The sequence below is a fragment of the Pelobates fuscus genome, chromosome 4 (genome assembly GCF_036172605.1).
Source record: "Pelobates fuscus isolate aPelFus1 chromosome 4, aPelFus1.pri, whole genome shotgun sequence".
Classification (NCBI taxonomy): Eukaryota; Metazoa; Chordata; class Amphibia; order Anura; family Pelobatidae; genus Pelobates; species Pelobates fuscus.
This window is the reverse complement of record NC_086320.1, coordinates 68,463,249-68,480,517: the sequence shown is the minus strand read 5'-3', so window position 1 is coordinate 68,480,517 and position 17,269 is coordinate 68,463,249. Positions and strand designations below refer to the sequence as shown.

General features: G+C 43.4%; 1 protein-coding gene across 1 annotated transcript in view; it reads left to right on the top strand.

Moving 5' to 3' along the window:
- The first annotated feature begins 8,214 nt into the window (after positions 1-8,214).
- The window catches only part of WWP1 (WW domain containing E3 ubiquitin protein ligase 1), a 100,130-nt gene continuing 91,075 nt past the window's right edge, over positions 8,215-17,269 (top strand). The window contains exon 1 of the mRNA XM_063451274.1: positions 8,215-8,369. The gene's annotated coding sequence lies outside the window, so the exon portion shown is untranslated. The remainder of the gene's footprint in view (positions 8,370-17,269) is intronic.

Here is a 17,269-nt window from a genome sequence, read left to right as displayed (position 1 = left end):
AGGGCTAAGATTCCTCAGACGCTTCCAGAAGCTGGAGTCTGGCTATGCATCTTGTTTCCAGCAGATCATAACAGCAAATAGGTACTCTACTGAGTACTGTACTCTACTAAGTACTGGAAGTGCTTGCCATGAAGGGGTTGCGTAATTTTAGACGGATAAAGTCATTATAAGTTGAATTTTCAGTTGAATTTGGAGAAACCACTTGAAGCATTCATTGTGTTGAGCTATTTCAATTGCTTTTGTTTGATTTTATTTTTCTTTGCAAACAGCTGCATGTCTGTAAATTTTGACAATAAACCTGATTTTCAATGGGGATTGAGTAATTTTAATTACAACTGTACATTCTATCTCCTTGTGCTCACACATTAACAAAATTACTACCTAGTTTTCAAGGACATTGTTATTTTCTGGTTTCTCCTGTTACCCCGATAACCTTAGGGAATTACTGAGATTGTTATTAGAATGTGTCATCTCTTAGAACATATATTGTTGACATTCTAACAGATCCCACTAATTAAACTAATAGATACTAATGGTAATATATAGATTCATCAATATTGTAAGGAGTCAATGAGATTGCTATCACGATGTCTTCTACTACAAAGCTGGTTTGCTTACTCTTAAAAAACATTTCCTATAATTGTCCAGTAATTCTATATGGCGAACATACATTCATTAATACATACGTATCACACATTTGAAAGCATATTCTAATGGATTTGCAACAAATTAAGAAACTTCACTCATTTATTTATTTATTTCACTTTGCAGTGTTATCTGTGAGATGTATTAAAATGGAGGTCAATTCATATCTCTTATGTAATGTAAAAATTTGAGACAAAGTCTGGCTCCCTTATAGTCTTATCAAGGTCGGCTGCCACCTTGGACATGTTAGTTGTGGCTTTCCTACTACGGGTTTCTTCTCTCTCCTTGGTCTTCCTCCTCTTCGTTCACTTTCTTCCTCAATGCTACTTCTTCTTTCGTGACGTATTTTCTTTTGATCCATCCTATGTATATGAAAGGTAGTGTGACCTTCACAGTAGTAAAAAGTCAGATGGCGATTTACAAGTGTGATGTGTTATCTTTTCAAAACTATTACTGGTTGAATATTGTTATTAGCCGTCAGATTATGAATAAAGAATTTTAAAAAGTAGTGACAGTAATTTTAGTGGATTTTCTAATGATGCCATTTTATTGATTTGAGAATATTTCTACTAATATTTTGTAATTGACAAATGTTTCTGTTACTGCATAAAAGGAGTTTTACAGGGTTGGGTTTTTCTTTTTTGTTTTTTCACTAATGTGAGAGTTCGGAGTGAATTTCAAGTTTAAGGCTAGAGTAGCTGTACTGGAAACATAGTTGACTTTGGGAGTGTTTCCAATTAAGATAGTGTGAGCCGCTCCAATAAAAAAAAAAAAAAAAAAAATTCCATGGGAAAACTTGTAATTTGCAAAATAATATCTGAATCAGCCTATAGCTTTGCAGTTTTCCTGTAAAAAAAATAATTCCTGCCATAAACGTTATGGCTATTAGGACCGCGTGTAAGATCCAACTAGCCATGCATCACCAGACAGGCTACCTAGTACAGTCTAACTTGGCATGCAAACCAAAATGAAAATAAAACATTTCAATGCCACAAAGGAGGGCATCATGATATAGTGCTCTCTTCAGTGGTGCTGCAGGGGTAAAAAGTGATTATAATAATAAAAAAACATTATGGGGTCTGCGAGACCCCAGCATTTACCCACTTGATACATGTCAGGCAAACAAGTATACAAGGAAATTGGGTGCATCCCTACTCATGAGTTGAGAACTCAAATTTGAATCACAACACTGTCTCCTTCCAAGAGATCTCTGAGAAATCACAGTCCATGTCTTCTTAAAAACGGTAATAGTTGGATGTTAAAGTAGCTACAATGATGTTCCAAATCAGCTGTCTTGATCTTTAAATAAACAGATATTGCAGACTCATTTTAAAATATTTTTTTTTTATGGGCAAATAAAGATCTGAAACAAAAGAAGAATATCGCGTGTTCAGATTTATTGGAAAACCAATAAAATAAAAGCAGTCAGATACGGTAACACTTCATGCTTTAAACAGGTACATTAACAACATCAATTTCATGTCTGAGCATATTTTATGTAGCAGGAAATAATCGTATAATATATATATTTTTCATCACTACTGTGGAGCTATAGCGGCATTTAGAATAGTTTCACATATATTAACTAGTTCATAAATTAGTAGAATATACTATTATGTCAATGAAAAGTTATAATGTCTCATCACTTGGACACATTTTACAGTTCCCCCAGAACCCTTAACCAACCAACACCAGCTATACAGTTTAGCATTCTAAAATGTAACAGATAAAGCCCCCCATTCCTTCTTTAGTGCACCAGTGCCTCTTCATTCATAATTTTACTTTAGAGAGGGTGCTACCAGAGACAAGTTTACAGTAGCTACAATCTCCTTGTGGGAAGGAGGTAAGATCTGCCAATAGTATTTTTATTGTGGTGATGATGAAAGGGGGACCTCATATGTCATAGTCTGTCTACTATGGTGTTAGGGGTATAAGGAGAAAAAGGGGGTCTGCTTGTAGCATGTTTATTGTTGTGAGGATATGGTTAAGGATAGTGGGGGGACCTGTCACAGGGGTATTTTCACCGTGGTAATAAGGGGAAAGGAGGAAAAGTGGTTCTTCCAGGTGTATATGGTTGGGTTTGGGGAGTATGAAAGGAATTTGGGTCTGCCAGAGGTATTTTGGTAGGTTTGTGGATACGGATGGAATGGGGGCTTACCACGGGTATTTTTACTTTGGTGGTAGGGGTTTAGGAGTGAAAAAGGGTCTACCAAAGGTATTTGGTGAGCTGGGTGGGGGTTGTCAGGGGAATTACACTGTAGCAAGTATAGGGGTAGTAAAGGGTGCGTAGTGTATTAATGTTGGTAAGTAATTGAAGGCTATGTTGGCCTGTTTTGGAGTTTGTTGGGCAGAAAGGCAAGGGATTTACTGTAACTATGTTTTGGGCTGTAACCTTATTGTGCTGGTTGCATACTTTTTATTTGACAAAAATATTTAGAGTGGGGGTAGTCAATGAAGCATGGGGGGGAGGGGGGTTGGGCATTGGTTTAGAAAGGGGCTGAAAGACTTCACAATGCAGACCTGTCGTTAATCAGGGGTTATCTGCTGTTTAAATGCTCTGGACTGCAATACCAAAATAAATTAAATTGGAATCCCCAGTGTGTTAAACATTGTTGAGTTCAATGCTCATAGTAGCCTAATTTGTTATCTTATGTTAAAGGAAGACCGATTGAATGGAGGAAATTAGTGACTGTTCCTGTGACGGGGATGGAGGGTCAAAGAGAACTCTAGGTCTCTGTTAGCGGATTTCCTTTCTTGCTCTCTGAACTTAATAGAAACTCTTAGCCGGCTCAGCATACAGTGATTAGGCTATTTAATAATTCACACATTCAGTAGTGTGTGATTGCTCATGGCATAGCCAAAAATGTAGCTCATTTGGACCAAACAATGGTTCAGTTGAAAATTAGTTATTAATTATACAATATCATTTTGGTTAATTATGGGGAATGCAATGAGATCTGTACTTAAAGGGACACTATAGTGTCAGGAAAACTGCTTGGTTTTCCTGACACTATAGTACGCTGAGGGTAAAACCCCTTTATCTACTCACCCTTTCCCCCCGCCGGGCTCCCTTACCTCTCCTCCTCCCCCGCCAACATCAGCATCCTTGTCCGACGTCACCGGCGCCGAATGCGCATGCGCGGCACTGCCACGCGTGCATTCAAAGTGGCCGTAGGAAAGCATTTTTCAATGCTTTCCTTTGGACGCTCTGCGTGATTAAGGGATAATATGCCTCAATCATTGCCGACGCGCCTCTAGTGGCTGTCCGGAAGACAGCCACTAGAGGCTGGCTTAACCCTGCCAGATGTAAACATAGCAGTTTCTCAGAGGGACCTGACACCCAGACCACTTCATTGAGATGAAGTGGTCTGGGTGACTATAGAGTCCCTTTAAAGGGACACTGTAGGCACTGTAATTACTTCATCCCATTAAAGTGGTTTTAGTGTCTGCTGTCTCCTGGTGCCATCTTTACAATTTTAATATTTTAAAGCTAAATGAGAGTCCTTAGACTCATATCCTCTCTGTGCTACATAGAATACAAAAAGCACAGGCAGCAGGCCCAGACATTGTGGCGGGCATTAAAAGTTTATGGTCACAGAACATTGCCAGTAATTGGGAAGCCAGGAATCAGATACAAGAACACTGGCAAACAAAAGCAAACTATGAACTCAAAGCAAAGTGATCACAGTCTTGTATTTCTGCTTTTTATATGTGTGCAGGAAAACACAGTACAACTGGCAATTGCAATTCTAATTGCATGAATATAGTTTTGTTACCACAATGCTAAAATATTTTCGACTTGAGCGGCTTTGTCACCTATAGGGGTCTTTGCGTCCTCGCTTGGAGACCAAGGTGGGGCAGTGGAAGGTTAAAATACTTACCTGTCTTTCATGGGTGCTGATATTTTCTGTCTTTATCTACCAGGAACTGTGTTAGTGCTCTTGCTCTTTCACGGAGTACTGATATCTATGGAGAATCACTCAAGAACACAGGAGCCTCCAGAGATTAATCCAGTGCCCCCGGGGGTACACAAAATAAAATTGGTAATGCATCCACACCGCATGGGCTGGGAACCGCAGGGTGAGCAGGTCCATCAGATAGCTCATGCACTTAGGGCCACCCGATGGACTTGTGCCCTGAAGGGCCCGGAGGTGTGCTGTGGCACTTTAACAGCAAGGGCCTCTTCTAACCTGCTGGGAGAGCTGGAAGGGAGTGAGTGAAAGCCTGTCACTTCCTCTCAGCTCGAAGAGACAGAGCAAAGTGGGAAGGGGCAGAGCTATAAGGGGGGAAGACCGGGAGAAGAACAAGCCCCTTATATCCATCATCCCCAATTTGCAGAAGCCATCCTTTTGCACCTACGAGGTAGGAAACTGAAGGGTGGCTAGAATTGTGACGTGTGTGTGTTTTGGGTGTCTGTATCTGTATGTATGTAGTGTTTATATCTTTGTGTGTGTCAGTGTGTATCTGTATGTTTGTGTATCTGAGTGTGTCATTGTATCTGTACATTTGTGTGTCATTGTGTCTGTACAACTGTATGTGTATCTGTATGTGTCATTATGTGTATCTGTGTGTCTGCTGTGTATCTTCATGTCTCATTGTATCTGTGTGTCAGTATGTGTATCGGTGTGTCTGCTGTGTATCCTCATGTCTCATTGTTTGTATCTGTGTACCTGTATGTGTGTCAGTGTGTGTATCTGTCTGTACATCTGTATGTGTATCTATGTGTCTGTGTATCTGCATGTGTGTCATTGTTTGTATCTGTGTATCTATATGTGTGTGCCTCTGTTTGTCTGTACATCTGTATGTGTATCTGTGTATTGCATTTGTGTCAGTGTTTGTATCTGTGTGTCCCCACATCTGTATGTGTGTCAGTGTGTGCATTTGTATGTGAGTCCGAGCAGTGGCGGCTCTAGACTTGGCAAAACTCAAAAATGAGGTTCCAAGTAACACCATTAGTGGGGGAAAAAATAGCGGTTGACTTGTGTGTGTGTGTATAAGAAGCTGTAGATATATTGAAGGGCGGGCTTGCAGCATTGGATGTAGAGACCTAGTCTCTCTCTTCATTGTTCAGAGGCTTGCATTGTTGCAGCTCACTGTGCTGCTGTGTTGTGAGCTCTCTGACTGTAGTTATGGCATATATTGCAATAAACAAATTTAAATTTGCAATAATGCTAATTGTTTACACACGATTGCGAGGTATGGTTGCATAGCCTGGCAGTTGTGTATACATAAGTGCTGGTGTGAAGAGGTTATTGAAAACAGAAATGTTTATTTTGGTTGGGCTTTTAAAGAAATCTGTCACAATGTGTATTTATCTGTCTGTGTGTATTTCTGAGTGTGTCTTGCATTGTCTACCTGTGTATGTGCAGAGGGGTGACCGTGTGGATGGAAGGTGGTGCCAGAATGCAGAGGAGAGTGACAGTGTGTATAGTGTGGGGAGCCAGAGTGCGGAGAGTAGCGCCCGTGTGTGTGGAGAGGTCACAGTGTGTATGTAGGGGGATTCCAGTGTGTGCGGAGATTGGTGTCAGTGTGTGCAAAGGGTGGTCACAGTGTGTTTGGAGGGGGTGACAGAGTGTGTGACAAAGTGTGAGAGGTGGGGTGCGTGACATTAGTGTGGGTGACTGTGTGAGCGGGTGGGTGACATAGTGTGAGGGGGGTCACAGTGTAAGTGGGGATTGACATAATGTGAGAGGGGGTGACAGAGTAAGAGGGGTGTGAGAGGGGGTGACAGTGTGAGAGGGGAGTGACGGGGATGACTGGGGGGTGACATAGTGTGAGGGGGGTGACAGGGAGAGGGGTGTGACGGGGTGACAGGGGGAGGGGTGTGACATGGTGTGAGAGGGGGGTGACAGTGTGAGAGGAGGTGACAGGGGGAGGGGGTTGACATGGTGTCAGAGGGGGTGACATGGTGGTGTAAGAGGGGGGTGACAGGGGGAGGGGTGTGACATGGTGTGAGGGGGGTGACAGGGGGAGGGGTGTGACATGGTGTGAGAGGGGGCTGACAGTGTGAGAGGAGGTGACAGGGGGAGGGGGTTGACATGGTGTCAGAGGGGTGTGACATAGTGTGAGGGGGTGACAGGGAGAGGGGTGTGACATGGTAAGAGGGGGGTGACAGGGGGAGGGGTGTGACATGGTGTGAGGGGAGGTGACAGGGGGAGGGGTGTGACATGTGTGAGAGGGGGCTGACAGTGTGAGAGGAGGTGACAGGGGGAGGGGTGTGACATGGTGTCAGAGGGGGGTGACAGGGGGAGGGTTGTGACATGGTGTGAGAGGGGGGTGACAGGGGGAGGGGTGTGACATGGTGTGAGAGGGGGGTGACATGGTGTGAGAGGGGGGTGACAGTGTGAGAGGAGGTGATGATACCGGAGAAACTGACGGAAGCCGAGCACAGAGAGATGGACACAGGTTTCTTCAGGAAGCAAGAGATCTTTATTCGATTCACCGACCGGGACTCAGAGGGACTAATGTCACCAAAAAACAGCAAAGTCTGAGCCCTAATCATACAGTGTAGGTCCCTTATATAGGTATATAGCTCCTCCCATAATCAGCTCCACCCACATGTACTCTAACCCAATCAACAGAATAAAGATTAACTTCCTGTTTGACCACATGGCTTTCCCAGCACAATGGAGGAGGGAAATTCTCTATATCCTGTATTCCTGCACATGCTCCGTACACTACGGATTGTATCGTTGCCACGTGCAACCACCCGACAGATACATCAGTATATGCACGTGCACATACCACGTGGCAATCTCGGCCTACTACATTTATTTTTACCGAGATTCCACCACAGTGACAGGGGGAGGGGTGTGACATGGTGTCAGAGGGGGGTGACAGTGTGAGAGGGGGAGGGTTGTGACATGGTGTGAGAGGGGGGTGACAGTGTGAGAGGGGTTGACAGGGGGAGGGGTGTAACATGGTGTAAGAGGGGGGTGACAGTGTGAGAGGGGATGACGGGGAGGGGACAGTGTGAGAGGGGATGACAGGGGGAGGGGGGTGACAGTGTGAGAGGGGATGACATGACTGATTGCAGACCTACCAATATCAGAATGTTTGCCCTTAGCTTGAGCAGGGTCCTGAGAACCTGCTGTTCCAATTCGTTTTATGGCAGCTACTTGTCATATGTTGGCTCTTACTAGACAATACTAACATTAACGCTATACCCAGACAGCCAGGCAGGGAACAACAATTAAAAACTATTTTTACAAATAAAAAGCATGACCTATAGTTAACTTTCTAAAAAGAGAGCAAGCAAAACCATTATACAAACATTTAGGTCATTATTTCAATAAAAAAAAAAGAAAAAACAGCATTTTTGGGGCTGGGTATTTATGCCCCCCTTGCCCCATGCTGTGATAGGCTCTGAGTTACCAAATCCCATTCAACAGAGGCATGCACTGCAAGCAGCCAAGACCTCATCACGTGCTCCGCCCACACTCTCCCCGGGCTCCGCCCACACTCTCTCCGGGCTCCGCCCACACTCTCTCCGGGCTCCGCCCACACTCTCTCCCAGGGACTCGCTGGGAAGTTAGCTGCAAAGTGACGTTGCGCGGGCGGGGCCCGGCTGACGTGCCGGGGGGCGTGGTCTGTAGCGGCGCTGTGCGATGGCCGCAGAGGCACTGGAAGCGGTGAGAGTGTGAGACAGAGAGCGAGGAGCCGGGGAGGAGGAGGTGGTCAAGGCGGCCCGGTGAGGGGAGGCCGAGGACGGGATATCCGCCCTGGTAGGTACCGTGTCGCTGTGTGAGCCGGGCATGCAGGGTGTCCTCCCGATACAGGGCTTTCTATTAATGGCTCTAGGCCAGGGATGGCCAACACCATAGATCCTGTCCTATCGCTAAGCCTTGCCGGCAAAGCATCATGGGAGTTGTAGTTCTAGAACAGCTGGGGATGTGATATGCTGCTCACTTTTACTCTCTATGTGTGCAGCTCTGCTCCCAGCCATGGATCCTCTGCTTGTGAGGGCTGTCCCTGCTTTCTATATCTCTGCCCATTCACATCTCATCAGCTATCTGTTATATAAATGTCTAATTCTCTTTATTACTAACCCCTGCCTGCCTCAAGTGGCTGGCTTCCTTGCCCCCCCTGACTCCTTGCCCTCTTCAAGAGGCAGGTATTGTTACTAATAACAATATTCCGCAGCACTGTACAATATTATAAAAGGGGGGAAATATAACAATACGTGAGACATTTGCAAAATGTTACAGGAGCAATAGGTTGATGAGGACCCTCCTTGAAACAATTACAATCTAAAAGAGCGGCACACCGGCCGCCAGGGGGGTACCGTCGGCTGCCCGGCCGCGAAGGGGGGTATCGCCGGCCGCGAGAGGGGTATCGTCGGCTGCACGGCCGCAAATGGGGGTATCGCCGGCTGCCCCGCCGGGAAGGGAGCTCTCCTTCCTTGTCTGCATTCTTTCTCTGACTACTAAGTTTTGTGATGTTACTTTCAGATCTGTCTATTATTTCAATGAGCGGATTTCCCTTCAGATCTTCTCCCATACTGTCTACTGTCTTTGTTTAGCTGTCTCTGTGTTACTTGGGATTGCTATTAGCCCCTCCTTGCTCAATCTGTCTGGACTTCCTGTGAACATTCCTCCTTTTTCCTCTGTAACTGGCTGTGTGCATATGTCTATGTGTCTGTCTGGCTCACAGGCCCCCTACCCTGTGACATGATTATCATTTATATAGCGCCAACATACACTGCAGCGCTTTACAATTATAAAATGGAATATATAACAAGTAGTTTACATACGGAATACAACAGACGAGTTAAAGAAGGCCCTGCTCAAGAAGCTAACAATCTGAGATGAACATGTTTGTTCACTTAAATAGGAATTGTAGATAATTGAGAAGAAAACTGAATTGTTTTCGGATATAAATTTGCAAATCCTCTGTCAATGTGACATTTTTTTTTAAACCTTTGCCTCTCTAATTTAAGACTCTGTCCTCTTGTATTTCTTCTTTTAAATATAGTCTCATCCTTTACTATGGTGATTCCCTTTATGTATTTAAATGGTTCTATCATATCCCCCCTGTCTCATCTTTCCTCCAAGCTATACATGTTAAGATCCTTTAACCTTTCCTTGTAAGTTTTATCCTGCAATCCATGAACCAGTTTAGTAGCCCTTCTCTGAACTCTCTCTAAGGTATCAATATCCTTCTGGAGATACGGTCTCCAGTACTGCGTACAATACTCCAAGTGAGGTCTCACCAGTGTTCTGTACAATGGCATGAGCACTTCCCTATTTCTACTGCTAATGCCTCTCCCTATACAACCAAGCATTCTGCTAGCATTTCCTGCTGCTCTATTACATTGTCTGCCTACCTTTAAGTCATCAGAAATAATCACCCCTAAATCCCTTTCCTCAGATGTTGAGGTTAGGACTCTATCAAATATTCTGTACTCTGCCCATGGGTTTTTACGTCCAAGATGCATTATCTTGCACTTATCCACATTAAATGTCAGTTGCCACAACAACCATTTTTCTAGTTTACCTAAATCATTTGCCATTTGGCTTATCCCTCTTGGAACATCAATCCTGTTGCAAACTTTAGTATCATCAGCAAAGAGATCATACCTTACCATCAAGACCTTCTGTAATATCACTAATAAATATATTATAGAGAGTGTGTACAGATCCCTGAGGTACCCCACTGGTGACAAGCCCATGCTTTAAATATACTCCATTGACTACAACCCTCTGTTGCCTGTCACTCAGCCACTGCCTCACCCATTCAACAATATTGGAATCCAAACTTAAAGATTCCAGTTTATTGATAAGCCTTCTATGTGCAACAGTGTCAAAAGCCTTACTGAAATCTAGGTAAGCAATGCCTACTGCACCACCCTGATCTATTATTTTAGTTACCGAATCAAAAAATATCAATAAGATTAGTTTGGCATGACCTCCCTGAAGTACACCCAAGTACATGAAAGCTGTGCAAATCCCAAGTCCTAAATATGATATCACAAAGTAATGTTATACCACATAGGTAAACCCTTCTCTACCTTCTATACAGCAGAGTCTAACAAGGCATTATGGTATTTGTACTTCTAAAACATTGGGTGATCGGAATTCCCCTGCTCTACAGTCTTTATCTCTTGGTTATTATATTGTTTTGACTTAAGATTTATGTTCTTTATATAGTAAGTCTACTTTATTCTACTTATTTAAAATCACACTCTGAAGACCATAACCACTGACTTCTTACCAGGGGTTCAGTTTCAGTTTTGTCTCCTAGATGGAAGTTCTCCTCCCTTAGCTAAGCCTAGCCGTCACAGCAGGATTTAGTTTAGGAGAGACAAGGAAGCTCCTAGCTAGTGCCTCAAGCTTCTCGTGGAGGCTGGGACAGGCTACCAGCAGACCCCGGCTAAGAAGACAAACTGTTACAAAAATTGTGTAACAACTTGCTTGGCCATTCCATGCACCAGAACCTCTACAACGCACTGTAGTTGTTGGGGTGTTTGCTGTGTTTCTTTAACTCCTCCTGCTAAAGAATAAACTGTGAAGTTAGCTCACTGAACCAGGACTGGACAAGAAAATTGCAGATTTTAGTCTAAAATAGCTGACTAAGAGAATTCGTTCCAGTTCAGAAAGCTTGACCTTCATCTTGCAGTTTCTTATTAATTCTTCACAATTTCTGTTTAAATTGCTAAAGCACTGCTTTGAAATCCAATTACAAAACCTTTTATTAAATACGATTTATAAACGATTGTCTAGTTCCTTGTACCAAGTTCTTCACAAATTAAATATATAATTGGCTGCTCTAATTTTCTGTTGTCACCTAATATTTTGTTTTTGCACTTTATAAAGACTTGTAGAAATGTACCAATCTGTGTTTTGGTAAAATAAAAATCAAGCTAGTTTCTACTAGTTTCTGGATTTTAAATTGCACACAATACAGTCCTCCTGTAGAATGTTTTTTACTGCACAGTCTAGTGTAAAATGATGTGTCTATTGCTGTTCATCTTGTGCCATTATGATTCCTGAAGGGCAGACGGCACAGCGTAGTGTCCTCAAGACTTTCTTCAGACATATTCTAATCATAACTCTTTACTGTCAATTGCAGCGATCTTACCAGGTTATAAATGGCAATCATCACTTTACATTAAAAGGCAGTATACTGTTACATATACGTCCTTGTCATGAAATTGATGGCTTACATGTTTGTCAAATGCTTTTTCACATTGAAACATGCATGTTTCTTGATTACTGGCACTTGGTTAACTGGGCTTCAGCACAATAGCTCTTTGCTACTGCTGAGAAAAGGACACTGCAGTGCGTAGCATACAGCAGTTTGTGTTGGTTACTTCAATTCCGTGCTAGAAACCAAGGCAGTGGTCACAGACAGCAAAGTTTAATACGTGCGACTGGTTCAGTTAAAGCTAATTCTGCAGTGATAATAGTATTTGTAGAATGTTTATTCTTGTTTGCATATCTGTGTTTTGTTACATGCATAGTGGTTACTGTTATTTGTATCCCATGAACATGTATGTCATTAACCCTTTAAGGACACATGACATGTGTGACATGTCATGATTCCCTTTTATTCCAGAAGTTTGGTCCTTAAGGGGTTAAAACAGACCATTCAAGTCCTACCCTCCCCAGATGCTCCTTTAAGGGACACTATAGTCACCAGAACAACTACAGCTTATTGAATTTGTTCTGGTGAGTAGAATCATTACCTTCAGGCTTTTTGCTGTAAACACTGTCTTTTCAGAGAAAATGCAGTGTTTACATTACAGCCTAGAAATAACTTTACTGGCCACTCCTCAGATGGCTGTTAGAGATCCTTCCTGGGTCATAGCTGCCTAAAATGCATCCAAACATTCAGTATCTCCTCCCTCTGCATGCAGACACTGAACGTTCCTCATAGAGATTCATTGATTCAATTTATCTCTATGAGGAGATTCTGATTGGCCAGGGCTGTGTTTGAATCATGCTGGCTCTGCCCCTGATCTGCCTCGTTGTCAGTCTCAGCCAATCCTATGAGGAAACATTGTGATTGGATCAGGCTGCCACTTCTGCTGATGTCAGCAGGTAGTGGGCAGGTCTAAAGAAAACCAGACCAAAGCCAGGAGCTGCAGACTTGAATACAGTAAGATTTTGATATATTTAGGGAGGCATGAGGGGCCCAGGGGGGCTAGATGGTGGTTTTAATCCTACAGGATCAGGAATACATGTTTGTGTTCCTGACCCTATAGTGCTCATTTAACTACAGCTCTGGCCAACTATTAAATTTAAAGAATTTAGAAGTTGTAGGCCATCCGAATTGGTGGGGCCAGAGTATGCAATCTGTGCTGTTATAAAATTCTGCCTAATACGACTCTTAAAGCACCATCTGGGGGCTTTGCATAATTTGTATAGACTCCCGACAGAGACATCGCCGCTGGGTGTCCCATGGCCATGGTGTGAGGATTCATGGGTGCCGCCATCCTCTTCTTGAGCTCCTGGCACTTCAGCTGCTAGGTGCCAATGCCAGCACTGTACTCTCGCGCATGTGCCACAGAAAAGCCTTGAAATCCATGGAGGATCCTGCAAGACTGCCAGATCCTCCATAGAGAGTGCTTTATTTCCCTACAGCCATCACCGGTAAAGGCAGGGGAAAGGACAATTCTGCCTTTTTGTCAATATTGTCAAACATAGGGAAAATACTGAGGCACAGTAGTCCTTAGGTTTTTGTCTCTCTATATCTTTTGACCAAGTTGGAATTTTAGTGAAATTCCAACACAATCATTATGAAATACTAATTTTTCATATGGGTGTGTCATAGCTGCTTACTCCTGGTCCAAAGTTTGTGGTCAAAGACTGATTATTAACAAAAAAATTAAAGTTTTTTTTCTGGACTGACAACCTCTTTTACTCACTTTATAGGGGCACTGTATTTTTATTTATAAAGCACAAACAAATTCCACAGAGCTATACATTAGGTGGGCTAACAATTGGTTGCAACTAAGACAAGTTAAACTTTTTTTCACAGAAGCGTAGGTTTGTTTTAAAAAATACAGTATAAAAAACAGCATCCCCCTCTGTACTAAATACCAGTTTCCCCCTCCCCCTGTACTAATTCACATCACTTCCTCTGTACTTATTCAAAGTCGTCCCCCCCCCCCCTTCCCTACCCCCTGTACTAAATCCCAGCACCCCCTCTAGTAAACCCTAGCCCTCGTTCAAAAAAACAATATTCTCCAACAAGCAGACTCCACTCACATTGCCGCTGCCAGTATGCGACTCCGGAGTCCAGCCTCTGGTATACCCCCAATGGCGCTGCCAGCTTCCTGTGTGAAACGGATCCTCCTGCTACTCCTTGAAAACCTGTGAAAGTGGAACACGTTAACGTCCCGTCAGAATGTGGCGTTGCGTGCCCCGCCAGATTCTCCACTGTCCAGCCGCTGCTATTGCAACATTCATTGTGGGCCGCGAGTTTGACATGCTTGCTATAGGGATTATGATGTGTGGAGTAACCCTTTATCTTCTTAGCAATGCAATTTTGCTGCATTGATATGAATGTATTTATTTAAAAAAAAAAAGTCTGCCCACTAGTTGGCATGGAAACCAAATTGTTCTTAAAGGGACACTCTCATAGAGGGATGACACTAGGCCCTCTTTGCCTTCAGTTTTAAAATGGTTGAATGCTGAGCAAGTGTTCCCCAGTGCTCCCTGGAGGTATGACTAGGCAGCAATTGCTGTTCACTTTAGCAATACTAAGTCATACCAGCGATGGTCAGCTGATATACTCAGTCTGTCACTTTCTACCTCTGTTCTGGTTAATAGGAATGCATTGATAAGCAGCATCGAGGGGCTATGTCTGCTGGGAAATCTGATTCAGTGTTAAACTGTTCAATGTGATGAAGTGATAAGTCACTTCCTTTTAACCTCATAACAGTCCCATGACTCTGTCGTCGTCGTTGTGTATGGGTGCACTTAAACAGAAAGGGCAAAATTGTGGTTGAGTGAATGCATGGCAAAAGTGCCAAAAAATGTTTGCAATTGTTGTATCTCAAGATCCCTGATCCATAAGAGGTTCAGTTTCTGTGTTGGTTTAAGACATATTAATACCCTACTAAGGAAGCAAGAAAGGACAGTTATGTATGCCATTTTAATTCACAGGAATGCATTGGGGTCTATTCACTCAACAGAGAATTGTGGTGAATTTATAAGTGATTTACAAAGTTTAGGCAAGACTAATTTGGAGAAAATGGACTACCATGCTGAACCACTCTAATGATGCACTGTGCTGCCAAGGACAGCTCCCTGGTGTCACCAGGATCCCGAAGTCTGGACTGTCCTGCCGGAAGTGGGCAATTTGGGAGGCATGGAAGCACAATATATAGTTGAAGTTCTGAGCTGCATAAAGTGCAGAGTAGGCAGACTTATAACGTATGCAAAATACTGTTTTCATTTTTTTTTTTTGTAAACTATTTTGTTTTTTGACAATTTCTTGAGTTTTCTTCTGGTTCTAACTTTTGGATAGCTGCCATTTCTTTGTGTCATGACATTAAATTGTGTATCCAGAGTGCACTGCAAAATTCCTTCTGATCGCAAACCGTTAAACCAAGATGAACGTGTAGTTGTCTGTTTTGGGAACAAAATATTAAAGGGAAACTATGGGCAACATAACTGCATTGGGATCTAGTTGTTATGGTGCGAGGAGGTCCAAGGCGCCAGCTTACCTAAAGGGGTAAACCGTTAATTAACAATTTAACACCAAAATATTCAGTCTTTCACCTATTAGCACTGCTTCCAAACTTTCTCTGATTGTGTCTTGCTGAGATCTGAACCAGTGAGCCTATTGGAAGCCATGAGCAAAGAGCAAAGAAAGGACATTCAGAGGCAGAGCTAACTAAATATTCTGCATGTACTGTGTGACAAAACTTGGCAGATTGCAGATTAGAATATCTACTGCAGGTTTTTTACAGTTTTTACAAAAGTTTTTGAAAGGACAGTGCAGTGGAAGCTCCTTAAAGGTCTGCCAACAGACTATGGGCCTGGCCACAAGAGCCTCTAAAAGGGTTTCTTGTCACTGTTGGAAGGGTTATGGGGTACCTGGATGCTTACTATGCTTCCCAGCTGGACTTGAGGACATCTGGGGATCGCCTAGACTTATTTTATATACCGAGCGCCTGACTGGATGATACTCTGAAGCACTCAACAACTGTTTCTCGGATCGGGACAATGCCGAGGTCTCGTCAATTTTTCAGTGGGTATTGCTTGGTCCCACAACCTCCAAATGTAGTGCTAAATGGAGGGTAAATCGGGGAGGAAAAGAGGCATTGAAGGATACCTGGGGTTCGAGAGCGCATCCAACACCATGGGATGGGAAACCCTTTTTGGAGACCGGGACTAAGCTGCCGCGCACCTGTAACTTGTCGCCAGTTCGGAACAGCCGCAACTGGTAAAACATTTACATGGCATAACTGGCACATTCTATAGTTGTAGCACTATTTGGACAGCAAGGGCGATCGGTGATAAGCTTTCCAGGAAAATAAATTGTGTGGGGATATAGAAACATAGAAACATAGAATGTGACGGCAGATAAGAACCATTGGGCCCATCTAGTCTGCCCAATTTTCTAAATACTTTCATTAGTCTCTGGCCTTATCTTATAGCTAGGATAGCCTTATGCCTATCCCATGCATGCTTAAACTCCTTTACTGTGTTAACCTCTACCACTTCAGCTGGAAGGCTATTCCATGCATCCACTACCCTCTCAGTAAAGTAATACTTCCTGATATTATTTGTAAACCTTTGTCCCTCTAATTTATGGTCCTTGATAAGGGAGTTCTGGCAGACATTATGTATGATGTGCCTGTGTAATGTAGAAATTCAACATTAGATCTCACTTTACAGGAAGTGTTTAGGAAGTCACATGCAGGAAGGTGTGACTAGGGTAAGATAAGACTGCCCTTATCAAAGTTACTAACGACCTAATCGCAGCTAAATCCAAAGGCCACTACTCCATACTAATTCTTCTTGACCTCTCAGCGGCCTTTGACACCGTTGATCATGCTCTCCTTCTTCAAACTCTTCAATCACTTGGTCTCTGTGACTCTGTCCTCTCATGGTTTTCCTCTTATCTCTCCCAACACTCATTCAGTGTCTCCTTTTCTAATGATACCTCCTCCCCTTGCCCTGTCTCAGTTGGCGTTCCCCAAGGCTCCGTCCTTGGTCCCCTTCTATTTTCTCTTTATACTGCCTCTCTTGGCAAACTTATTACCTCTTTTGGATTTCACTACCACCTGTACGCTGATGACACCCAGCTATATCTCTCCTCCCCGGACCTCTCCCCTGCCGTCCTGCAACGTGTCACTGCTTGCCTTTCTTCCATCTCTGACTGGATGTCCTCCCGCTTTCTGAAACTCAATCTCTCAAAAACTGAGCTCCTTGTCTTTCCTCCTCCTAATACTGATCCTCATCTTTCGCTCTCCCTCCAAGTTTGTGGTACCAACATTAGTCCATCCTTGCAAGCGCGCTGTCTTGGCGTCATACTTGACTCTGGTCTCACCTTTGAGCCTCACATCCAGCATGTTGCCAAATCCTGTAGATTCCATCTTAAACACATAGCCCGCATCCGCCCCTTTCTTGCACCAGATACTACCAAGGAGCTTGTCCATGCTCTAGTA